The sequence below is a fragment of the Symphalangus syndactylus genome, chromosome 3 (assembly GCF_028878055.3).
Source record: "Symphalangus syndactylus isolate Jambi chromosome 3, NHGRI_mSymSyn1-v2.1_pri, whole genome shotgun sequence".
Lineage (NCBI taxonomy): Eukaryota > Metazoa > Chordata > Mammalia > Primates > Hylobatidae > Symphalangus > Symphalangus syndactylus.
The window spans coordinates 146,810,726-146,834,010 of record NC_072425.2 but is presented as its reverse complement, the minus strand read 5'-3'; the positions used below and the strand labels follow the sequence as shown (position 1 = coordinate 146,834,010).

General features: G+C 43.3%; 1 protein-coding gene and 1 long non-coding RNA gene across 3 annotated transcripts in view; one reads left to right on the top strand and one right to left on the bottom strand.

The window, feature by feature from the left end:
- Positions 1-4,085, bottom strand: part of TMEM45B (transmembrane protein 45B) — a 44,114-nt gene extending 40,029 nt beyond the window's left edge. The window contains exon 1 of one of the 2 annotated variants that reach the window (XM_063635662.1): positions 4,008-4,085. The gene's annotated coding sequence lies outside the window, so the exon portion shown is untranslated. Of the gene's footprint in view, positions 1-526; positions 762-4,007 lie in introns of those variants that run through there. The other variant, XM_055273770.2, reaches the window with a different exon arrangement.
- A 1,256-nt stretch (positions 4,086-5,341) lies between these two features.
- Positions 5,342-23,285, top strand: part of LOC134736138 (uncharacterized) — a 60,050-nt gene continuing 42,106 nt past the window's right edge. Inside the window, exon 1 of the long non-coding RNA XR_010119902.1 lies at positions 5,342-5,911. This is a non-coding gene — a long non-coding RNA (uncharacterized lncRNA). The remainder of the gene's footprint in view (positions 5,912-23,285) is intronic.

Below are 23,285 nucleotides of genomic sequence, written 5' to 3'. Positions count from 1 at the left end.
ATCTGTAATCCCAGCACTTTGGGAGGCCAAGGGGGGGGGGGGCAGATCACAAGGTCAGGAGTTCAAGACCAGCCTGACCAACATGGTGAAATCCTGTCTCTACTAAAAATACAAAAATTAGCTGGGCGTGGTGGTGCACGCTTGTAATCCCAGCTACTCGGAGGGCTGAGGCAGGAGAATCACTTGAACCCGGGAAGCAGAGGTTGCAGTGAGCCGAGATCATGCCACTGAGCGAGACTCCGTATCAAAAGAAAGAAAGAGAGATGAGAGAGAGACAGAGAGAGAAAAGAAATGAAATGAAAAGAAAAGAAAAAAGAAAAAAGACAAGACAAGCCTCTTCTGGCGCATGCTCTGCTGGTCTTTCTGCTGCAACTTGGGTAAGTGAGGATGAAAGCTCCATGCTAAGGAGGGTGGTGTGGGAAGACACAAGGCGCCTGTCTCAGATGATGTTCATATCGGAACCCCTTTCCCAGCCCCAGGCTTCTCACCTCCAGACTTCTCGTTCTCAGAAAAACAAACTCCTTACTTGTTTAAGCCACTGTAGTAGGGTTTTCTGTTCTTGTAGCTGAATGAACTTCTAATGACATCTCACATTTTTTCAGATGTTTATCTGACATATTGACCACATTTTATGTATGCCTGCTATGGGCACTGTGTTAGGAATAAGACAAGTAAAGCTCTGTTTGTCATGGAACCAGGAGCACAGTTAGAACAGAAGTTAGAACTTTAGCCACTGTAATAACGGCTACAGTTATAATAACGGCTACAGTTATAATAACGGCTACATTTAGAACAGAAGGTCCATAGGCATTTGAGGCCGGGATTGAGGGAGGTCATGTTTGCTGTCACAGACCTCAAACCAAAAGAGTACATCAAAATAAGTCACTGGATTTATACATTTGGCAAATTCTCAAGGGACCACATGACAGAAGGAGCAATAATCTAAACATTGTTTTTAGCTGTAATTCTCCAATGAAGTAGATTTGGGGAAGCAACATGAGGTACTTGCTTTATTTTTCTTAAATCCGGTTTTCTTCTTTGAAAAACCACAAGATCGGACTTGACAATCTTTAAGGTTATACCCAGCTCTAAGATATCTTTGTAATTATATGGAACAAAGATGGGCATGAAATATACCAAACGAGAGAGTTTCTAAATTTAGATTCTGACAGTTCAAGGCAGAAAACATATTAAGCGTTCAGGAAAAACAAATCACAATCTTCCATCACAAAATTCAACAAGAACAACAAAAACCGCTCCAGAGGCAGCTGTGGTATTCTGGAAGGAACGCTGGTGTGAGTTCTGGCTCTGCCATTTAATTACTGGCTAACCCTGGACCACATACACAATATCTCTGTTTCCATCTCCTCATTTTTGAAATATGGATTCTAATCTCACCTGGACAGTGCTTTTTACAAACACTGCCTTGTGCTCTATAAAGCCCCATTATCATTTCAACAACCAGCAAGATAATGGCTTATGATATCTAAGTCCTGGCAAGGAGAATGCGGGTGTGTACCTTGCTACATTCAGTTGAACTCTGCATCACATACAGAAGGCTGATAGACCTTTTAGCTTTCCTTTTTCCTCCAGTGGTGTAGTTTGTGGCCATTTAATTTTTACACAAGAGAACAGAAAAGAGAGAGAAAATTCGCTAAAATTCAAATAGTCTCTTTGTGTTTGTTTCTAGCCTCAGTGAAGGTTTCGGGGAGAGGGCTGGCTGGTTAAAAGGGTAGAAGCTTAAGAGTTCAAAGAAGGTGTGAGGAGGACAGCATTCACCTGTGGCCTCTAATTGTTCATTTTCAATATGGTCTCATACTGGGAATAATCTAGTGTTTGTCTTATGATCTGTCTATAGAAACAAATATGGAATGTGTCTGTAAGTACCATTAGTTGATGACACACTAGTGACTTTAATTCTCTTACAATAAAAAGTTTTGCAATAGCAAGGACTTTGGCTAGGGGAGTGACTCTACGTGTGGTGAAACTGTCCTCACCCATTTTACATTTGAGGAAAAGAGATAATCTTTTGATTACACCCAACACAGGTAACATCTGTACTTTGAACAGTTAAGTATAGCAGCTGATGTTTAACTGAAGGTAGGGGGGAGATGAGAAACAGAAATAACTGGTGCGAAATGTGAGATTCAATTACCTCGACCATCACAACCAACATCAACCAGAAGGGTGCGGGAGGAACTCATGGAATAAATGGGAACAGGTGTGGCCTGAGGATCAGTAAGTGGGGAGTGCACTGTTTCCATCTTCATGAAGATGTGGGAGGAAATCAAAGCTCTTTAAAAAGAAGGAAATGGAATGCTTGGCCCCTGTAATATCAGAACAAATAATGCACAGCCAGAGGTCATGCCTCACCTTCTGCTTATCTCAGGCACCTCCGCTTGTAAAATCAGTGGGCCATGTTCAATAAAAGCTTCATATCAGTTCCATATCTTTTCCCAGAAACCCCAGGAACAGAGGGAGCCAATATCCTTATTAAACCAAGAAGCTGGCAGTCACGAAGAGCTAAGTCTGACGCCACTGGGCCCCTACCTAACCATGTGTCCTGATTTTTTCCATAACTTCCCACTGCACAACACCCAGGTTATACTGAAGATATTACACATCTGGTTAAAAACAGTACACGTTTCTCATGAACAATAAGCCATCCTTTCTATTAAAACGAGTGTAAAATTGCAGGTAAAATGCTGTAGGCAGGTCTGTTTGGAAGGCTATGCGACCCTAGGAGACAAAAAGGTGTGGGAGGAGGAAAACAGCAGACACTGCAGAAAGCGGTCGAAGAGGATGTGAAAGAAGTGGCCATTTCTGGCTGGGCGCAGTGGCTCACGACTGTAATCCCGGCACTTTGGGAGGCCGAGGCGGGTGGATCACGAGGTCAGGAGATCGAGACCCTCCTGGCTAACACGGTGAAACTCCGTCTCTACTAAAAAAAATACAAAAAATTAGCCGGGCGTGGTGGCGGGCGCCTGTAGTCCCAGCTACTCGGGAGGCTGAGGCAGGAGAATGGTGTGTGAACCCGGGAGGCGGAGCTTACAGTGAGCTGAGATCGCGCCACTGCACTCCAGCCTGGGCGACAGAGCGAGACTGTCTCAAAAAAAAAAAAAAAAAAAAAAAAAAAAAAAAAAAAAAAGAAAAAAAGAAGTGGCCATTTCTGCAACGTTTAGGAGAACTACTTGCCCTCAAATTTTGAAAGTTTCTATTTCTTAAAGTGCTAGGTTTCCCTGGCTGAAAGTCACATCTTTCTTCCCTCTAGGGCTGGATCAAAGCTTCAGAGGTTGTTTCTCTGGCCCTAGACAGGGCCACCCCCGCAAATTTCTCCCCCACTGCGCCTGACATCCGCTTCCATCCATGGCTCCATTAACGGAAGCTAAGCACTGGCTCGGGGGACTTTATCCACCGCCCAGTGTTATTAGATTCCAGGCTTCCTGGCCTCAGGGAAGGATCTGGCTCGTGTATTTGTGTATCGCAGCTAACAAGGAAAGGCAGTCGGGGTACCAGTGCCCAGAGCTATGTGAGCTGTGACTGGACACAGCCCAGGGGCCAGATGGCATCCCCGGGGGCGCGCGTCCGCGGACTCACGGGGCAGACGGAGGCTCGGGGTTTCACACCTTCCCCTCACCCGGCAACGCGGCAGACCTGACTCGCGGGGGACTGAGCAATATTCGTTCCAGGGCCGCGGCCAGCCGGACAGAGGCACTCGGGGGCGGTGGGAGTAGTGTGCGCACCGGTTCCGCAGCCCGGAGGGGGCCACAGCTGGGCTTCCGCGACACCAGGGCGCTCCATTCCCTCCCGTCCTCCCCTAGCGGAGCCTCTATCCCTGTCCCAGAGCCCCTCCCAGTTCGTATCCCCTCCCTGTCCGCGTCCCGTCCCCCGCAGGTCCCCTCCGAGTCGGAACCCCCTCTCCATCACAGCCCCGCTCCTTGGCGGGGCCCCCTCTCCCTTCGAGCCCTCCTCCAGGTTCGAGCCCCCTGCTGGTACGGACGTCTGACCTGTGCCCAGCGCCTCGCAGCCGTCTGCAGTCCGCGCCGCGCGCCAAGTGCGTCCGCCCAGAAGCAGGTGCAGCTCCAGGCCCGCCCCGCCCCGCTGCGCCCCGCCCCGCCCCGCCCCGCTCCACTCCGCCAGGCCTGGCAGCTGCCAGCCCCTTTCCGCCCTTAACCGCCCTTCCCGGTCCCGGCCAGCGTGCGGGGCATCTGTCGTCAGGTCCGCACTTCCTCCGGGCCCTTGACTTTCCCGTGGAGATGTCTCTGGCCCCGGGAACTCCCTAAGCTGTGTGCTTCAGGAGAGGCTGCTTCCTGAGTCGCCCAAGAGGACTGCAACCAACCGGGACCTCCTGGGATGCAAAGAGATCGCAGGGCCTGGGAGGCGGCGAGGACCCTGAGCACAGACTGTGGCTCCGAAGAGTGTGTGTTACCAAGCCAGACAACCAGTGCGAACACACCGGAGAAACAGCCACGGATCACCGTCCAGCAAAGGAAGAAGCTGCCAACGGTCCATCAGGGACCACAACCCAGTTTTTCTAGTTTACGTTTGGTGGCTAAGTTTGAGCGTCACAGAGTTCGTTCATTCAACAAATCTGCCATGTTCCCATCTGATAACAGATCTGACAGGTGGGCACGGTTCTAGGTGCTGGGGATAGAGCTAAGAAGAAAACAAAGTCCCTGTCCGGGAGAAGGGGGCTTCCTGCTGAGGAGCGCATGACTTTCTTTGTGGTATTGTGCTGTGGCAGCAGGGTCCTCTTCTGTAAGCTACTGAAAGGTGAAGCCCGCTGGGCTTCTGGGTCGGATGGGGACTTGGAGAACTTTTCTGTCTAGCTAAAAGATTGTAAAAGCATCAATCAGTGCTCTGTGTCTAGCTAAATGTTTGTAAACACACCAATCAGCACTCTGTAAGAACGCACCAGTCAGTGCTCTGTGTCCAGCTAATTGGTGGGGACTTGGAGAACTTTTCTGTCTGACTTGGAGAACTTTTCTGTCTAGCTAAAGGATTGTAAATGCACCAATCAGTGCTCTGTGTCTAGCTAAAGGTTTGTAAACACACCAATCAGCACTCTGTAAGAACGCACCAGTCAGTGCTCTGTGTCCAGCTAATTGGTGGGGACTTGGAGAACTTTTCTGTCTAGCTAAAGGATTGTAAATGCACCAATCAGTGCTCTGTGTCTAGCTAAAGGTTTGTAAACACACCAATCAGCACTCTGTAAAAACAGACCAATCAACACTCTGTAAAATGGACCAATCAGCAGGATGTGGGCGGGGCCAATAAGGGAATAAAAGCTGGCCATCCGAGCCAGCGGCAGCCATGTTTGGGTCCCCTCCAGTGTGTGAAAGCTTTCTTCTTTCGCTCTTTGCGACAAATTTTGCTGCTGCTCACGTTTTAGGTCCACGCTACCTTTATGAGCTGTAACACTCACAGTGAAGGTCTGCAGCTTTACTCCTGTAAACCAGCGAGACCAGGAACCCACCATAAGAAACAACTCTGGAGCCGCCACCTTTAAGAGCCATGACACTCACTGTGAAGGTCTGCAGCTTCACTCCTGAAGTCAGCAAGACCACGAACCCACCGGGAGGAGCAAGCAGCTCCGGACGCAGCACCTTTAAGAGCTGTAACACTCCCTGCGAAGGTCTGTGGCTTCACTCATGAAGTCGTGCATAGACCACGAACCCACTAGAAGGAAGAAACTCCGGACACACTATCTTTAAGAACTGTAACACCATGAGGGTCTGCGGCTTGATTGTTGAAGTCAGCAGGACCGGGACCAGGAACCCATCGGAGGGAACCAGTTCCTGACACACAGCCTCGTGGAATGGCTCTGCACTGTGTGTGTGTGTGTTTCCCGTCAACCCTGTGCACAATACTAAAAGAACACAAGCGTTAAGGCTCCCTTTCAGATCTACCGGTAAGAATCCAGGGCTGATGCACCTGTTAAAAGCTTCTCAGGAGGCCTGGGGAAGTCGGGATTGAGAACCACGGGTCTAGATCTCTAAAATGCCTGGCAGCTTATTCCACTGCTGAGGGCACTGGCAATCACGAAGGGCTTCATGGAAGAGATGTTTGTATTTGGGTTTTAAAGCAGGGCCACAGATAGATATTAGCAGTGCAGAAGGTCACAGGATCGGATGGGCAGCCTCTTTACCAAATGGCTCTCCCTTTCTATAAAGTCAAAGAAAATCACTGTGAAGGACAAGGCATTAACTGGAGCAGATCTTTCCCTGGTAGAACAGAGTGAATGGGATCTGGTAGGAGGTGGTAATGGCCAAGAGGTAGTGCCATCAGTTAAAAGCATAATGGAGTCGTGCACCTTAGAGGGAGGATGGGCCGCAGCCAGGAGCTGGGAGGGCATATTTTAAATTTGCTGTCAGCTCAGGAACTTAATCACACATCTCATCCTAGCCCTTGCTCACACCCATTGTTTTAGAAATCGTTGATAGAGTGGAGTCCTGGATGCCTGTTACCCTGGGAGAGGCTGTCCTCTGTCACCAGATCCCTTTTATGGACAGGCGTTTTCTTTAGTAATATTTACCTTGCCTACGATGATGAAACAGGTGTGACCTCTTAATTGTATAGTTAATGGTGAGTAGAGATGCTTTTTTTTTTTTTTTTTCTTTTTTTTGAGACGGAGTTTTGCTCTTGTTGACCAGGCTGGAGTGCAATGGCGCGATCTCGGCTCACCACAACCTTGGCCTCCTGGGTTCAAGTGACTCTCCTGTCTCACACTTCTGAGTAGCTGGGATTACAGGCATGCGCCGCCACGCCCGGCTAATTTTGTATTTTTAGTAGAGTGGGGGTTTCTCCATGTTGGTCAGACTGGTTTTGAACTCCTGACCTCAGGTGATCTGCCCACCTCGGCCTCCTAAAGTGCTGGGATTACAGGTGTGAGCCACCTCGCCCGGCCGAGATGCTGCTTAATACTAAGAAATTTAAACAAAATAATTTATGTTTCAAATTATAATAACCAGGTACCAGGACAAAACCAGTTTTTTGTTTTGTGTGTGTGTGTGTGTTTGAGACAGGGGCCCACTTTGTTGCCCAGGATGAAGTTCAGTGGTGCAATCATAGCTCACTGTAGCCTTGACCTCCAGTGCTCAAGAGATTCTCCTGCCACAGCTTCCTAAGTAGCTGGGACTACAGGTGTGCATCAACATGCATGGCTAATGTTTACATTTTAAAAAATTTCAATAGTTTTTGGGGAATGGGTCATTTTTTGTTACATGGATAAGTTCTTTAGTGGTGATTTCTGAGATTTTTGCGTACTCATCACCTGAGCAGTGTACACTGTACCCAATGTATAATCTTTTATCCGTCACTCTCCTCCCACTTCCCCTGAGTCCTCAAAGTCCATTATATACGTATATATATATATATTTTTGAGACAGAGTCTTGCTCTGTCGCCCTGGCTGGAGTGCAGTGGCGCAATCTCGGCTCACTGCACAACCTCTGCCTTCCAAGTTGAAGCGATTCTCCTGCCTCAGCCTTCTGAGTGGCTGGGACTACAGGCTCCTGCCACAACGACTAATTTTTTGTATTTTTAGTAGAGACAGGGTTTCACCATGTTAGCCAGGATGGTCTCAATCTCCTGACTTCATGATCCGCCTGCCTTGGCCTCCCAAAGTGCTGGGATTACAGGTGTGAGCCACTGCGCCCGGCCCATTATATCATTCTTATGCCTTTGCGTCCTCATAGCTTAGCAAACCCTTACAAGTGAGAACACACCATATTTGGTTTCCCATTCCTGATTTACTTCACTTGGAATAACGGTCTCCAACTCCCATACAAATTGCTGCAAATACCATTACTTCATTCCTTTTTATGGCTGAGTAGTATTCTATGGTGTAAATATATCACATTTTCTTTATCCACTTGTTGGTCGAGGGATATTTAGGCTGGTTCCATATTTTTGCAATTGTGAATTCTGCTCCTATAAACATGCAGATGCAAGTGGCTTTTTCATGTAATGACTTCTTTTCTTCTGGGTAGATACTCAATAGTGGGACTGCTGGATCAAATGGTAGTTTTACTTTTAGTTCTTTAAGGAATCTCCATAAAGTTTTCCACAGTGGATGTACTAGTTTATATTCCCACCATCAGTGTAAAACTGCCCTTTTCATCACATCCATGCAAACATCTACTATTTTTTGACTTTTTAAATTATGGCCAGTCTTGCAGAAGTAAGGTGGTATTTCATTGTGGTTTTAATTTGCATTTCCCTGATAATTAGTGATGTTCAGCATTTTTTTTTCCTGTGTTAGTCATTTGTATATCTTCTTTTGAGAACTGTCTATTCATGTTCTTTGCCCACTTTTTGATGGGAGTATTTCTTTTTTTCTTGCTGATTTGAGTTCCTTGTAGATTCTGGATATTAGTCCTTTGTAGGACACATAGTTTGTGAATATTTTCTCCCATTCGGTGAGGTGTCTGTTTACACTGCTGATTATTTTGCTGTGCCGAAGTGTTTTAATTTAATTAGGTAATATCTATTTATTTTTGTTTTTGTTAGATTTTCTTTTGGGTTTTTGGTCTTGAAATCTTTGCCTAAGCCAATGTCTAGAAGAGTTTTTCCAGTGTTATCTTCTAAAGTGTTTATGGTTTCAGGTCTTACATTTAAGTTTTTGATCCATCTTGAGTTGATGTCTGTATAAGGTGAGAGATGAGGATCCAGTTTCATTCTTCTATATGTGGCTAGCCAGTTATCCCAGCACCATTTGTTGAATAGGGTGCCCCTTCCCAATTTGTGTTTTTGCTTTCTTTGTTGAAGATCAGTTGGTTGTAAGCATTTGGCTTTATTTCTGGGTTCTCTATTCTGTTCCATTGGTCTATGTGCCTATTTTTTATTGGTACCATGCTGTTTTGGTACTGGTATAAATCTTTTTTTTTTTTTTTTTTTTTTTGAGACAGAGTCTCGCTCTGTCGCCCAGGCTGGAGTGCAGTGGCGCAATCTTGGTTCACTGCAAGCTCCACCTCCCGGGTTCACGCCATTCTCCTGCCTCAGCCTCCCGAGTAGCTGGGACTACAGGTGCCCACCACCACGCCCGGCTAATTTTTTGTATTTTTAGTAGAGATGGGATTTCACCATGTTAGCCAGGATGGTCTCGATCTCCTGACCTCGTGATCCGCCCACCTCAGCCTCCCAAAGTGCTGGGATTACAGGCATGAGCCACCGCGCCCGGCTGGTACTGGTATAAATCTTGTAGGATAGTTTAAAGTCAGTTAATGCGATGCCTCCAGATTTTTTTTTGCTTAGTCTTGCTTTGGCTATGTGGGGTCCTTTTTGGTTCCATATGAATTTTAGAATTTTTTTTCTAGTTCTGTGAAGAATGATGATGGTACTTTGATAGGATTTGCACTGAATATGTAGATTGCTTTTGACAGTATGGTCATTTTCACAATATTGATTCTACCCATCCATGAGCATGGGATGTATTTCCATTTGTTTGTGTCATCAGTGATTTCTTTCAGCAGTGTTTTGTAGTTTTCTTTGTAGAGGTCTTTCACTTCCTTGGTTTTATATATATATGTATATATGTCATAGTTTGTATTGCCTTGAGGTATGTCCCTTCCATGCCAATTTTTCTGAAGGTTTTAATCATAAAGCGATGCTGAATATATATAATACATAATTATATATTATAAAATATATATAATGTATATATATAGCAGCTGTTGTAAAAGGGATTGAATTCTTGATTTGTTTCGCAGCTTGGTCATTGTTGGTATATAGTGGTGTTACTGATTTGTGAACATTGGTTTTTGTATCCTGAAACTTTACTGAATTCATTTATCCAACCTAGGAGCCTTTTGGATGAGTCTTCAGAGTTTTCTAGGTATACAATCTTATCGTCAGTCAACTGCAACAGTTTGACTTTCTCTTTACTGATTTGGATGCCCTTTATTTCTTTCTCATGTCTGATTGCTCTGGCTAGGACTTCCAGTACTATGTTGAATAGAAGTGGTGAAAGTGAGCATCCTTGGCTTGTTCCAGTTCTCAGGGGGAATGCTTTCAACTTTTCCTTGTTCAGTATAGTGTTGGCTGTCAGTTTGTCATAGATAGCTTTTATTACCTTGAGGTATGTCCCTTCTATGCCAGTTTTTCTGAGGGTTTTGATCATAAAGCAATGCTGAATTTTGTCAAATGCTTTTTCTACATTGATTGGGATCATAATATGATTTTTGTTTTTAATTCTGTTTATGGATATATCACACTTATCGACTTGTATATCCCTGCATCCCTGGTATGAAACCCACTTGGCTATTGCTGTATTATCTTTTTAAAATTTTTTTTCATAAGTTATTGGGGTACTGGTGGTATTTGGTTACATGAGTAAGTTATTTAGTGGTGATTTGTGAGATTTTGGTGCACTCATCACCCGAGCAGTATACACTGCACCATATTTGTAGTCTTTTATGCCCCCCTCCTACTTTTCTCCCCAAGTCCCGAAAGTCCATTGTTATCCTTCTATGCCTTTGCATCCTCATAGCTAACTCCCACATATCAGTGAGAACATAAGATGTTTGGTTTTCCAGTCCTGAGTTACTTCACTTAGAATAATAATCTCCAGTCTCATTCAAGTCACTGCAAATGCTGTTAATTCATTCCTTTTCATGGCTGTGTAGTATTCCATCACATATATATATACATATATATATACACATGCATATATATACATATGGTCAGGGGTAGAATTATTATTTGATATATGTATAATTGATAATTTGATAAATGATAATTTGTAATTTTATAAATGATACATATATAATATATATATAATATATATATACATCACAGTTTTTTTTATCCACTCATTGATCAGCATTTGAGTTGGTTCCACAATTTTGCAGTTGTAAATTCTGCTGCTATAAACATGCATGTGGAAGAATCTTTTTCAAATAATGACTTCTTTTCCTCTGGGTAGATGCCTAGTAGTGGGATTGCCAGATAAAATGATAATTCTACTTTTAGTTCTTTAAGGAATCTCCGCACTGTTTTCCATAGTGGTGGTATTAGTATACATTCCCACCAGCAGTGTGGAAGTATTCCTGGTTCACTGCATCCACGCCAACATCTACTGTTTTTTTGATTATGGCCATTCTTTCAGGAGTGAGGTGGTATCTCATTGTGGTTTTGATTTGCATTTCCCTAATCATTAGTGGTGTTGAGCATTTTTAAATATGTTTGTTGGACATTTGTATATCTTCTTTCGAGAATTGTCTATTCATGTCCTTAGTCCACTTTTTGATGGGATTGTTTGTTTGTTTGTTTTTTGAGACAGTCTCTCATTCTTGTTGCCCAGGCTGGAGTGCAATGGTGAGATCTTGGCTCACTGCAATCTCCACCTCCCAGGTTTAAGCGATTCTCCTGCCTCAGCCTCCCAAGTAGGTGGGATTACAGGCACCTGCCACCACGCCTGGCTAATTTTATGTTTTTAGTAGAAACAAGGTTTCACCATGTTGGTCAGGCTAGTCTCGAACTCCTGACCTCAGGTGATCTGCCCACCCCAGCCTCCTAAAGTGTTGGGATTACAGGTATGAGCGACTGCACCTGGCTGTTTTTTTCTTATTGATTTGAGTTTGTTGTAGATTCTGGATATTAGCCCTTTGTCAGATATATAGATTGTGAAGATTTTCTACCACTCGGTGGGTTTTTTGTTTACTCTGCTGACTGTTCCTTTTGCTGTGCAAAAGCTCTTTGGTTTAATTAGGTCCCAGCTATTTATCTTTGTTTTTATTGCATTTGCTTTTGGGTTCTTGGTCATGAAGTCCTTGCTTAAGCCAATGTCTAGAAGGGTTTTTCCAATGTTATCTTCTATAATTTTTATAATTTCAAGTCTTAAAGTCCATGATCCATCTTGAGTGGTTTTTGTTTAAGGTGCGAGATGAGGATCCAGTTTAATTCTCCTATATGTGGCTTGCCAATTATCCTAGCATCAATTGTTGAATAGGGTGTCCTTTTCCTACTTTGTGTTTTTGCTTGCTTTGTCAAAGATCAGTTGGCCCTAAGTATTTTGGTTTATTCCTGGGTTTTCTATTCTGTTCAGTTGGTCTATGTGCCTATTTTTATGCCAGTACCATGCTGTTTTGGGGACTATGGCCTTATAGTATAGTTTGAAATGAGGTAGTGTGATGCCTCCAGATTTGTTGTTTTTACTTAGTCTTGCTTTGGTTATGTGGGCTCTCTTTTGGTTCCATATGAATTTTAGAATTTTTTTCTAGGTCTGTGAAGAATGATGGTGGTATTTTGATGGGGATTACACTGAATTTGTAATTACTTTTGGTAGTATAGTCATTTTCACAATATTGATCCTACCCATTCATGAGCGTGGGATGTGTTTCCATTTGTTAGTGTCACCTATGTTTTTTTTCAGCAGTGTTTTGTAGTTTTCCTTGTAGAGGTTTTTTGACTCCTTTGTTAGGTATATTCATAAGTGTTTTTTTTTTTTTTTTTTCAGCTGTTGTAAAAGGGGTTGAGTTCTTGATTTGATTCTCTGCTTGGTCAGTATTGGTGTATAGAAGAGCTACTGATTTATGTACATTAATCTTGTATCCAAAAACTTTGTTCAATTCTTTTGTCAGTTCTAGGAGCTTTCTGGAGGAATCTTTAGGGTTTTCAATGCGAACAGTCATAATGTCAGCAAACAGTGACGGTTTGACTTCCTCTTTACTAATTTGGATACCCTTTATTTCATTCTCTTGTCTGATTGCTCTGGCTAGGACTTCCAGTACTATGTTGAAGAGGAATGGTGAGAGTGGACATCCTTGTCTTGTTCCCATTCTCAGAGTGAATGCTTTCAACTTTTCCCCATTCAGTATTATATTGGCTGTGGGTTTGTCATAGATGGCTTTTATTACTTTGAGGTATGTCCCTTGTATGCTGATGTTGCTGAGAGTTTTAGTCATAAAGGGATGCTGGATTTTGTTGAATCATTTTTTTCTGCATTTATTGAGATGATTGTGTGATTTTTGTTTTTAATTCTGTTTATGTAGTGTATCACATTTATTGACCTGTATATGTTAAATGGTCCCTGCATCCCTGGTATGAAACCCACTTGATTATTGTGGGTTATCTTTTTGATATGTTGTTGGATTCAGTTAGCTAGTATTTTGTTAAGGATTTTAGCATCTATGTTCATCAAGGCTATCGATCTGTACTTTTCTTTTTTGGTTGTGTCATTTCCTGGTTTTGGCATTAGGGTAATGCTGGCTTCACAAAATGAATTAGGGAGGGTTCCTTTTTTCTCTATCTTGTGGAATTGTGTCAAAAGGATTGGTACCAATTCTTTGAATATCTGGTAGAATTATGCTGTGAATCCACCTAGTCCTGGACTTTTTTTTCTTGATAATTTTAAAATTACCATTTTAATCTCGCTGTGTGCATTGGTCTGTTCAGGGTATATAATTCTTCCTGATTTAAGCTAGGAGAGTTGTATTTTTCCAGAATTTATTCATTTCTTCCAGGTTTTCTAGTTTATGTGTGTAGAGGTGTTGATAGTGGCCTTGAATGATCTTTTGTATTTCAGTGGTTGTTGTATTTCAGTTGTAGTATATCCTGTTTTGTTTCTTAGTGAGGTTATTTGGATTTTCTTTCTTCTTTTCTTGGTTAATCTTGCTAATGGTCTATCAATTTTATTTATCTTTTCAACAAACCAGCTTCTTGTTTCTTTTATCTTTTGTATTTTTTTGTTGAAATTTCATTTAGTTCTGCTCTGATCTTGGTTATTTCCTTTTTTCTGCTGGATTTCAGTTTGGGTTTTTTTTTTTTTTTTTTGAGACCGAGTCGCCCAGGCTGGAGTGCAATGGCGTGATCTCAGCTCACTGCAGGCTCCGCTCCCCAAGGGTTCACGCCATTCTCCTGCCTCAGCCTCCCGAGTAGCTGGGACTACAGGCGCCCGCCACCTTGCCCGGCTAATTTTTTGTATTTTTAGTAGAGACGGGGTTTCACTGTGTTAGCCAGGATGGTCTTGATCTCCTGACCTCGTGATCCGCCCACCTCGGCCTCCCAAAGTGCTGGGATTACAGGCATGAGCCACCGCGCCCGGCCCAGTTTGGTTTGTTCTTGTTTCACTAGTTCCTTGAGGTATGACCTTAGATTGTCTGTTTGTGCTCTTTCAGACTTTTTGATGTAGGCGTTCAGGGCTATGAACTTTCCTCTTAGCACCACCTTAGCTGTATCCTAGAGGTTTTGATAGGTTGTGTCATTATTGTCATTCAGTTCAAAGAATTTTTTAGTTTCCATCTTGATTTTTTTTTTGACCCAATTCTCATTCAGGAGCAGGTTATTTAATTTCCATGTATTTGCTTGGTTTTGAATGTTCCTTTTGGAGTTGATTTCCAGTTTTATTCCACTGTGGTCTGAGAGAGTGCTTGATATAATTTCAATTTTCTTAAATTTATTGAGGTTTGTTTTGTGGCCTATCACATGGTTTGTTTTGGAGAAAGTTCCATGTGTTGTTGAACAGAATGTGTATTCTGCGGTTGTTGGATGAAATGTTCTGTATAGATCTCTTAAGTCCATTTGTTCCAAGGTATAGTTTCAATCCATTGTTTGTTGATTTTCTGTCTTGATGACCTGTTTAGTGCTGTCAGTGGAGTGCTGAAGTCCCCCACTATTACTGTGTTGCTGTCTATCTCATTTCTTGGGTCTAGTAGTAATTGTTTTATAAATTTGGGAGCTCCAGTGTTAGGTGCATATATGTTTAAGATTGTGATATTTTTCTGTTGGACAAGGCCTTTTACCATTATATAATGTCTTTCTTAACTGCTGTTGCTTTAAAGTTTGTTTTACTTGTTTTTGGTGTCCATTTACTTTGCGTGAAATGCCTTTTCCGACCCCTTTATTTTAAGTTTATGTGAGTCCTTATGTTTAACCTTTACGTTTAGGTGAGTCTCCTGAAGGCAGCAGATGGTTGGTGAGTTCTTATCCATTCTGTGGTTCTGTATTTTTTAAGTGGAGTACATAGGCCATTTATATTCAATGTTACTATTGAAATGTGAGGTACCATTGCATTCATCATGCTCTTTGTTGCCTCAGTACTTTTTTTGTTTGTTTTTGCTTTTTAGTTTGTATTTTTGTTTTTTAGGTCCTGCATGATTTATGCTTTATTTATTTATTTTTTTTTTTTTTTTTTTTTTTTTTTTTTTTTTTTGAGATGGAGTCTGGCTCTGTCGCCCAGGCTGGAGTGCAGTGGCTTGATGTCTGCTCACTGCAAGCTCCGCCTCCCGGGTTCACGCCATTCTCCTGCCTCAGCCTCCCGAATAGCTGGGACTACAGGCGCCCGCCACCGCGCCCGGCTAATTTTTTTGTATTTTTAGTAGAGACAGGGTTTCACTGTGTCAGCCAGGATGGTCTCGATCTCCTGACCTCGTGATCCGCCCGCCTTGGCCTTCCAAAGTGCTGGGATTACAGGCGTGAGCCACCACGCCCGGCCGATTTATGCTTTAAAGAGGTTCTGTTTTGATGTGTTTCCAGGATTTGTTCAGCGATTTAGAGCTTCTTTTAGCAGTTCATGTAGTGGTGGTTTGGTAATGGCGAATTCTCTCAGCATTTGTTTGTTTGAAAATAACTGTATCTTTTCTTCATATATGATGATTAGTTTTGCTGGCTACAAAATTCTTGGTAATCATTTTGTTTGAGGAGGCCAAAGATAGGGTCCCAATCCATTCTAGCTTGTAGGGTTTCTTCTGAGAAATCTGCTGTTAATCTGATAGGTTTTCCTTAATAGGTAACCTGGTGCATCTGTCTCACAGCTCTTAAGATTCTTTCCTTTGTCTTAACGTTGGATAACCTGATGACAATATGCCTAGATAAAGATGTTTTTGCAATGAATTTCCCTGGTGTTTTTTGTGCTTCTTCTATTTGCATGTCTAGGTCTTTAGCAAGGCTGGGGAAGTTTTCCTTGATTATTCCCCTGAATAAGTTTTCCAAGCTTTTAGAATTGTCTTCTTCCTCAGGAGCACCGATTATTCTTAGGTTTGGTCGTTTAACATAATCTCAGACTTCTTGGAGGCTTTGTTCATATTTTCTTATTCTTTTTTCTTTGACTTTGATGGATTGGGTTAATTCAAAGACCTTGTCTTTGAGCTCTGAATTTCTTTCTTTTACTTGTTCAATTCTATTGCTGAGACTTTCCAGAGCATTTCACATTTCTAAAAGTGTCCAAAATTTCCTGAATTTTTGACTGTTTTTTCTTTATCTATTTCCTTGAATATTTCCCCTTTCACTTCTTGTATGATATTTTGGATATCCTTGTACTGGGATTTTCCTTTCTCTGGTCCCTCTCTGATTAGCTTAATAACTAACCTCCTGAGTTCTTTTTCAGGTAATCAGGGATTTCTTCTTGGTTTGGATCCATTACTGGTAAACTAGTGTGATATTTGGGGGGTGTCAAAGCACCTTGTTTTGTCATATTACCAGGGTTGGTTTTCTGGTTCCTTCTCATTTGGGTAGGCTCTGTCAGAGGGAAGGTCTAGGGCTGAAGGCTGTTGTTCAGATTTTTTTGTCCCATGGGGTGTTCCCTTGATGTAATGCTCACCCCCTTTTCCTGTGGATGTGGCTTCCTGTGAGCCAAACTGCAGTAATTGTTGTCTCTCTTCTGGGTCTAGCCACCCAGCGAGTCTGCCCGGTTCCACGCTGGTACTGGGTGTTGTCTGCACACAGTCCTGTGATGTGAACCGTCTGTAGGTCTCTCAGCTGCAGATACCAGCGCCTGTTCCGGTGGAGGTGGTGGAGGATGCAGTGGACTCTGTTAGCGTCCTTAGCTTTGATGGTTTAATGTTCTATTTTTGTACTGGTTGGCCTCCTGCCAGGAGGTGGCATTTTCCAGAAAGCATCAGCTGTAGTAGTGTGGAGAGGGACTGGTGGTGGGCGGGACCCTAGAAGTCCCAAGATTAAATTCCCTTTGTCTTCTGCTGCTAGGGCAGATTGGGAAGGACCTGCTTGGTGTGATAAGCTGAGACTCTCCTTGGGCGGGTCTTGCTGTGGCTGCTGTGGGGGATGGGAGTGAGATTCCCAGGTCATTGGAGCTGTGTACCTAGGAGGATTATGGCTGCCTCTGCTGAGTCATGCAGGTTGTCAGGGAAGTGGGCGAAAGCCAGGTCTCACCTAGCTCCCATATAAACTGAAGGGCCACTCTCATTCCTACTGTGCCTCCCACAACAGCTCTGAGTCTGTTTCCAGGCAGAGGGCAAGATTGACTTGAAAACTTACTGGAGGTGGCCGGGCCCGGTGGCTCACGCTTGTAATCCCAGCACTTTGGGAGGCCGAGGCGGGCGGATCACGAGGTCAGGAGATCGAGACCACGGTGAAACCTTGTCTCTATTAAAAATACAAAAAATTAGCCGGGCGTGGTGGCAGGCGCCTGTAGTCCCAGCTACTCGGAGAGGCTGAGGCAGGAGAATGGCGTGAACCTGGGAGGCGGAGCTTGCAGTGAGCCGAGATTGCGCCACTGCACTCCAGCCTGGGCGACAGAGCGAGACTCCGTCTCAAAAAAAAAAAAAAAAAAAACTTACTGGAGGCTTTCTGCTTCCCATCTGTGAAAGAAAAGGGCTTTAGTTCTTCCCCTTGCCTGTGAAGTCTGTGCACCAGATTCATGCCCTCCCCCAAGTTCCGGCCAGGAGGCTTCTCTCCCCTTTCAAATTGTTACAAAGTTCAGCTAGAGAATTCCTTCTCCCTGTGGAGTTTTACCCCCTGCACCTCTGGCCGCCCTCCCGATGGATCCCTGTGGTGTCAGGCAGGAATGGGCTGCCTGGGGACCCAGTGAGCTAGCGCCTTTCTGGTGCTTCCTGTACCCCTGTATTTCGCTCAGCTCTCTAACTTGACTCAGCTCCAGGTAAAGTTGGAAACTTCTCCTGCAAACAGACCTTCATCTTCTCTAGTGGGGGTGTGTGTTTGGGAAAGGAGAGTCTCCCTTCCCACTTCTGCAGTTGGGGTACTCAGTATTTAGGGTGTCTCCTGGGTCCTGCAGGAGCAGTCTGCTTCCTTCAGAGGGTCTTTGGGTCCTCTCAGGATTGCTGGTTTTTTCTTGCAGTCAATCTGGGCTAAAATTCACAATGCAAGCCTCTGCATGCTGCCTTGTTTGGAGCTGCAATCTAGTCCTGTCTCCCATCTGCCATGATCCCCAAATCCCCCTGTATTATCTTTTTGATATGCTGTTGGATTCGGTTAGCTACTATTTTGTTGAGGATTTTTACATGTATGTTCATCAGGGATATTGGTTTGTAGTTTTCTTTTCTTTCTTTTTTTTTTTGTTTGTTACATCCTTAACTGGTTTTGGAATTAGGGTGATACTGACTTCATAGAATGATTTACGGAGCATTCCCTCTTTCTCTATCTTTTGGAATATTTGCAGTAAGATTGATACCAATTCTGCTTTGAATGTCTGATAGAATTCAACTGTGAATCCATCTGATCCTGGACTTTTTTCATTGGCAATTTTTTTTTTTCGAGATGGAGTCTTGCTCTGTCATCCAGGCTGGAGTGCTGTCGAGAGGTGAAGCCGTCTGGGCTTCTGGGTTGGGTGGGGACTTGGAGAAATTTTCTGTCTAGCTAAAGGTTTGTAAATGCACCAATCAGTGCTCTGTGTCTAGCTAAAGGTTTGTAAACGCACCAATCAGCACTCTGTAAAAACAGACCGATCAGCGCTCTGTAAAATGGACCAATCAGCGCTCTGTAAAATGGAGCAATCAGCAGGACGTGAGTGGGGCCAAATAAGGGAATAAAAGCTGGCCACCCATGCCAGCAGCAGCAACCCACTCAGGTCCCCTTCCACGCTGTGGAAGCTTTGTTCTTTCGCTCTTCACAATAAATCTTGCTGCTGCTCACTGTTTGGGGCCACACTACCTTTACGAGCTGTAACACTCACTGCGAAGGTCTGCGCTTCACTCCTGAAATCAGCAAGACCATGAACCCACCGGGAGGAACAAATAACTCTGGGTGCGCCACCTTCATGGGCTGTAACACTCACTGTGAAAGTCTGCGGCTTCACTCCTGAAGTCAGCGAGACCATGAACTCACCGGGAGGAACAAACAACTCCAGATGCACCACCTTTAAGAGCTGTAACACTCAGTGCGAAGGTCTGTGGCTTCACTCCTGAAGTTGGCAAGACCACTAACCCACTGGAAGGAAGAAACTCTAGACACATCTGAACATCTGAAGGAACAAACTCCGGACACACCATCTTTAAGAACTGTAACGCTCACCATGAGGGTCCGCGGCTTCATTCTTGAAGTCAGCGAGACCAAGAACCCACCGGAAAGAACCAATTCTGGACACAATGTGGCACGATCTTGGCTCACTGTGACCTCTGCCTCCTGGGTTCAAGCAATTCTCCTGCCTCGGCCTCCCAAGTACTTGGGATTATAGGTGCGTGCCACCACACCCAGCTAATTTTTTTGTATTTTTAGTAGAGACGGTGTTTCATCATGTTGGCCAGGCTGGTCTCTAACTCTTGACCTAATGATCCGCCCACCTCAGCCTCCCAAAGTGTTGGGACTACTGTGAGCCACCACACCTGACTTTGTTGGCAATTTTTTTTTTTTTTGAGACGGAGTTTTGCTCTTGTTGCCTTGGCTGGAGTGCGATGGTGTGATCTTGGCTCACTGCAGTGTTTGCCTCCTGGGTTCAAGGGATTCTCCTGCCACAGCCTACTGAGTAACTGGGATTACAGATGCTTGCCACCATACGAGGCTAATTTTTTGTATTTTTAGTAGAGATGGGGTTTCACCATTTTGGTCAGGCTGGTCTCGAACTCCTGACCTCAGGTGATCCACCTGCCTTGGCCTCCCAAAGTGCTGAGATTACACTTGTGAGCCACCATGCCTGGTTGGCAATTTTAAAATTACTGTTTCAATCTTGCTACTTGTAATTGGCCTGTTCAGAGTTTCTATTTCTTCCTGATTTAACGTAGGAGGGTGGTGTATTTCCAGGAGTTTATCCATCTCCACTACATTTTCTAGTTTGTGTGTGTAAAGGTGTTCATAGTAGCCTTAAATGATCTTTTATATTTCTGTGGTATCAGTTGTAATATCTCTCATCATTTCATTTCTAATTGAGCTTGTTTGGATTTTCTCTCTTCTTTTCTTGGTTAATCTTGCTAATGTTCTAGCAGTTTTGTTTCTCTTTTCAAAGAACCAGCTTTTTCTTCCATCTTTTTTTAGCTTAAATTTCATTTAGTTCTTCTCTGATCTTTGTTATTTCTTTTCTTCTGCTGGGTTTTTTGTTTGTTTGTTTGTTCTTGTTTCTCTAGTTCCCCGAAGTGTGACCTTAGATTGTCTGTTTGCATTCTTTTATTTTTGATGTAGGTGTTTAATGCTCTAAACTTTTCTCTTAGCAACACTTTTGCTGTATCCCAGAGGTTTTGAAAAGTTGTCTCACTATTATTCAGCTCAAATAATTTTTAAATTTCCATCTTGATTTTACTGTTGACCCAAAGATAATTCAAGAGCAGATTATTTAATTTCCGTGTATTTTTTATACTTTTGAGGGTTCTTTTTGGAGTTTTCAGTTTTATTCCACTGTGGTCTGAGAGGATACTTGGTATAATTTTGATTTTTTAAAATTTACTGAGACTTGTTTTGTGACCTATTACATGGTGTATCTTGGAGAATGTTCCATGTGCTGAAGAAAAGAATGTATATTCTGCAGTCGTTGGATAGAATGGTCCGTAAACATCTGTTAAACTATACCCTGGTACAAATGGACTTAAGTCCATTGTTTCTTTGTTGACTTTCTGTCTTGATGACCTGTCTAGTGTTGTCAGTGGAGTACTGAAGTCCCCCACTATTATTGTGTTGCTCTCTGTCTTGTTTTTTAGGTCTAGTAGTAATTGCTTTATAAATCTGGGAGCTCCAGTGTTAGGTGCATATATAGTTAGGATTGTGATATTTTCCTGTTGGACAAGGCCTTTTATCATTATATAATGTCCTTCTTTGTCTTTTTAAACTGTTGTTACTTTAAAGTCTGTTTTGTCTGATATAAGAATAGCTACTCCTGCTCCCTTTTGGGTTCCATTGATGTAAAATGTCTTTTTCCATCCCTTTACCTTAAGTTGATGTGAGTTCTTATGTGTTAGGTGAGTCTCTTGAAGGCAGCAGATGGTTGGTGTATTTTTATCCATTCTGCCATTCTGTATCTTTTAAGTGGAGCATTGGGCCATTTACATTCAATGTTGGTATTGAGATGTGAGGTACTGATGTTCTATTCATCGTATTAGTTGTTGCCTTAGTACCTTGTTTTTTTCCCCACTGTATTATTGTTTTATAGTCCCTGTGATATTTATGATTTAAGGAGGTTCTATTAATATTTTGGTGTATTTTGAGCTTTTGTTTCAAGATTTAGAACTCATTTAAGCATTTCTTGTAGTGCTGGTTTAGTGGTGACAAATTCTGTCAGCATTTGTTTGTCTGAAAAAAGACTTTATCCTTCCTTCATTTATGAAGCTTAGTTTTGCTGAATACAAAATTCTTGGCTGAAAATTATTTTGTTTCAGGAGGCTAAAGATGGGTCCCCCAATACCTTCTGGCTTATCAGGTTTCTGCTGAGAAGTCTGAAAAGTTTTCCTGTATGGGTTACCTAATACTTTTGCCTCACAGCTCTTAAGATCCTTTCCTTAAGATTCTTGACTTTAGACAACCTGATGATGATGTGCTTAGGTGATGATCTTTTTGTGATGAATTTCCCAGGTGTTCTTTGAGCTTCTTGTATTTGGATGCCTAGATCTCTAGCAAGACCAGGGAAGTTTTCCTCAGTTATTCCCTCAAATAAGTTTTCCAGATGTTTAGATTTCACTTCTTTCTCAGGAACATCAATTATTCTTAGGTTTAGCTGTTTGGAGGGTTTGTTCATTTTTAAATTCTTTTTTTCTTTGTCTTTGTCTGATTGGGTTAATTCAGAAACCTTGTGTTTGAGGTCTGAAGCTCTTTCTTCTACTTATTCTAGTCTGTTGTTGACCTTTCCAATGCATTTTGTGTTTCTCTAAGTGTATCTTTCATTTCCAGAAGTGATGTTTTTCACTGTGACGTCATTTCTCTGGAGAATTTTTCATTCATATCCTGTATTGCTTTTTAAATTTCTTTAGTTGGTTTTCACTTTTCTCCGGCATTTTGTTGAGTAGCTTAATAATCACCCTTCTGAGTTCTTTATCTGGCAATTCAGAGATTTCTTCTTCGCTTGCATCCATTGCTGGGGAGCCGGTGTGATCATTGAGGGGTATTGTAGAGCCCTGTTTTATCATATTGCCAGAATTGCTTTTCTGGTTTTTTCTCATTTGGATAGACTATTTAAGTGAAGAAATCTGAAGCTCAAGGCCTGCTGTTCAGATTCTCTTATCCCATGGCGTGATCCCTAGATGTGGTGCTCTTCCCTTTCCCCTAGGGCTGGGGCTTCCTAAGAGCTGGACTGTAGTGATTCTTATTGCTCTTCTAGGCCTAGCCACCCAGTGGAGCTACCAGGCTATGGGCTGGTGCTGGGGAATGTCTGCAAAGAGTTCTGTGATGTGATCTTTCTTCAGGTCTCCCAGCCTTGGATCCCAGCATCTTCTCTGGTGGAGGTGGCAGGGGAGTGAGGTAGACTCTGAAAGTCCTTGGTTGTAGATATGTTTAGTGTGCTGGCTTTCTGTAATGCTGGTTACGCTAGCAGTAAAGTTGTCATATGAACACACACAGGACCTTTGGTTAGCCAGGATGTTGCAGGAAGTGGAATTAGGTGTTGTCTTTTCCTTCCTGGGATCAGGGTTATTCGGTCATGAGTTACTGCAGTGGCCTGAGTTGGTTGGCCTCTAGCCAGGAGATGGTGCTTTCAAGAGAGCACAAGCTGCAGTAGTTGTAGGGGGCTCTAAGCTTGCCCTAAGATGGTCAGGGTAAGTATTTTGGATACTCAGGTTATCAGCAGGGCCATAAAGCTCCCAAGAGTTTGAGTTTTGTGTTCGGCTACCAGGGCAAGTAGAAAATACTATCAGGTTGGGGCAGAGTTAAGAGGGTCTAGGCTCAGATTCTCCTTGGGTGGGGCTTGCTGCAGCCACTGTGAGGGATGGAGGATAGTTCTCAGGCCAATGGGGTTATGTTCCCGAGGGGATTTTGGCTACCTCCACTGTATCATATAGTTTGCCAGGGTAGTAGGAGATAGCTGGTAGCAAGAGGCCTGACCCAGCTCCTACACCATTGGTCAGGCCAGATTCTCTTCTGCAGTGGACCATTCAGACCTTGCCCCAGGCTGTGAGCTACCCCACTGAGAAAGCAAGCACGGCTTTCAGACCTCACCTCTCTCCATCTGCCTACTTCATTGGCA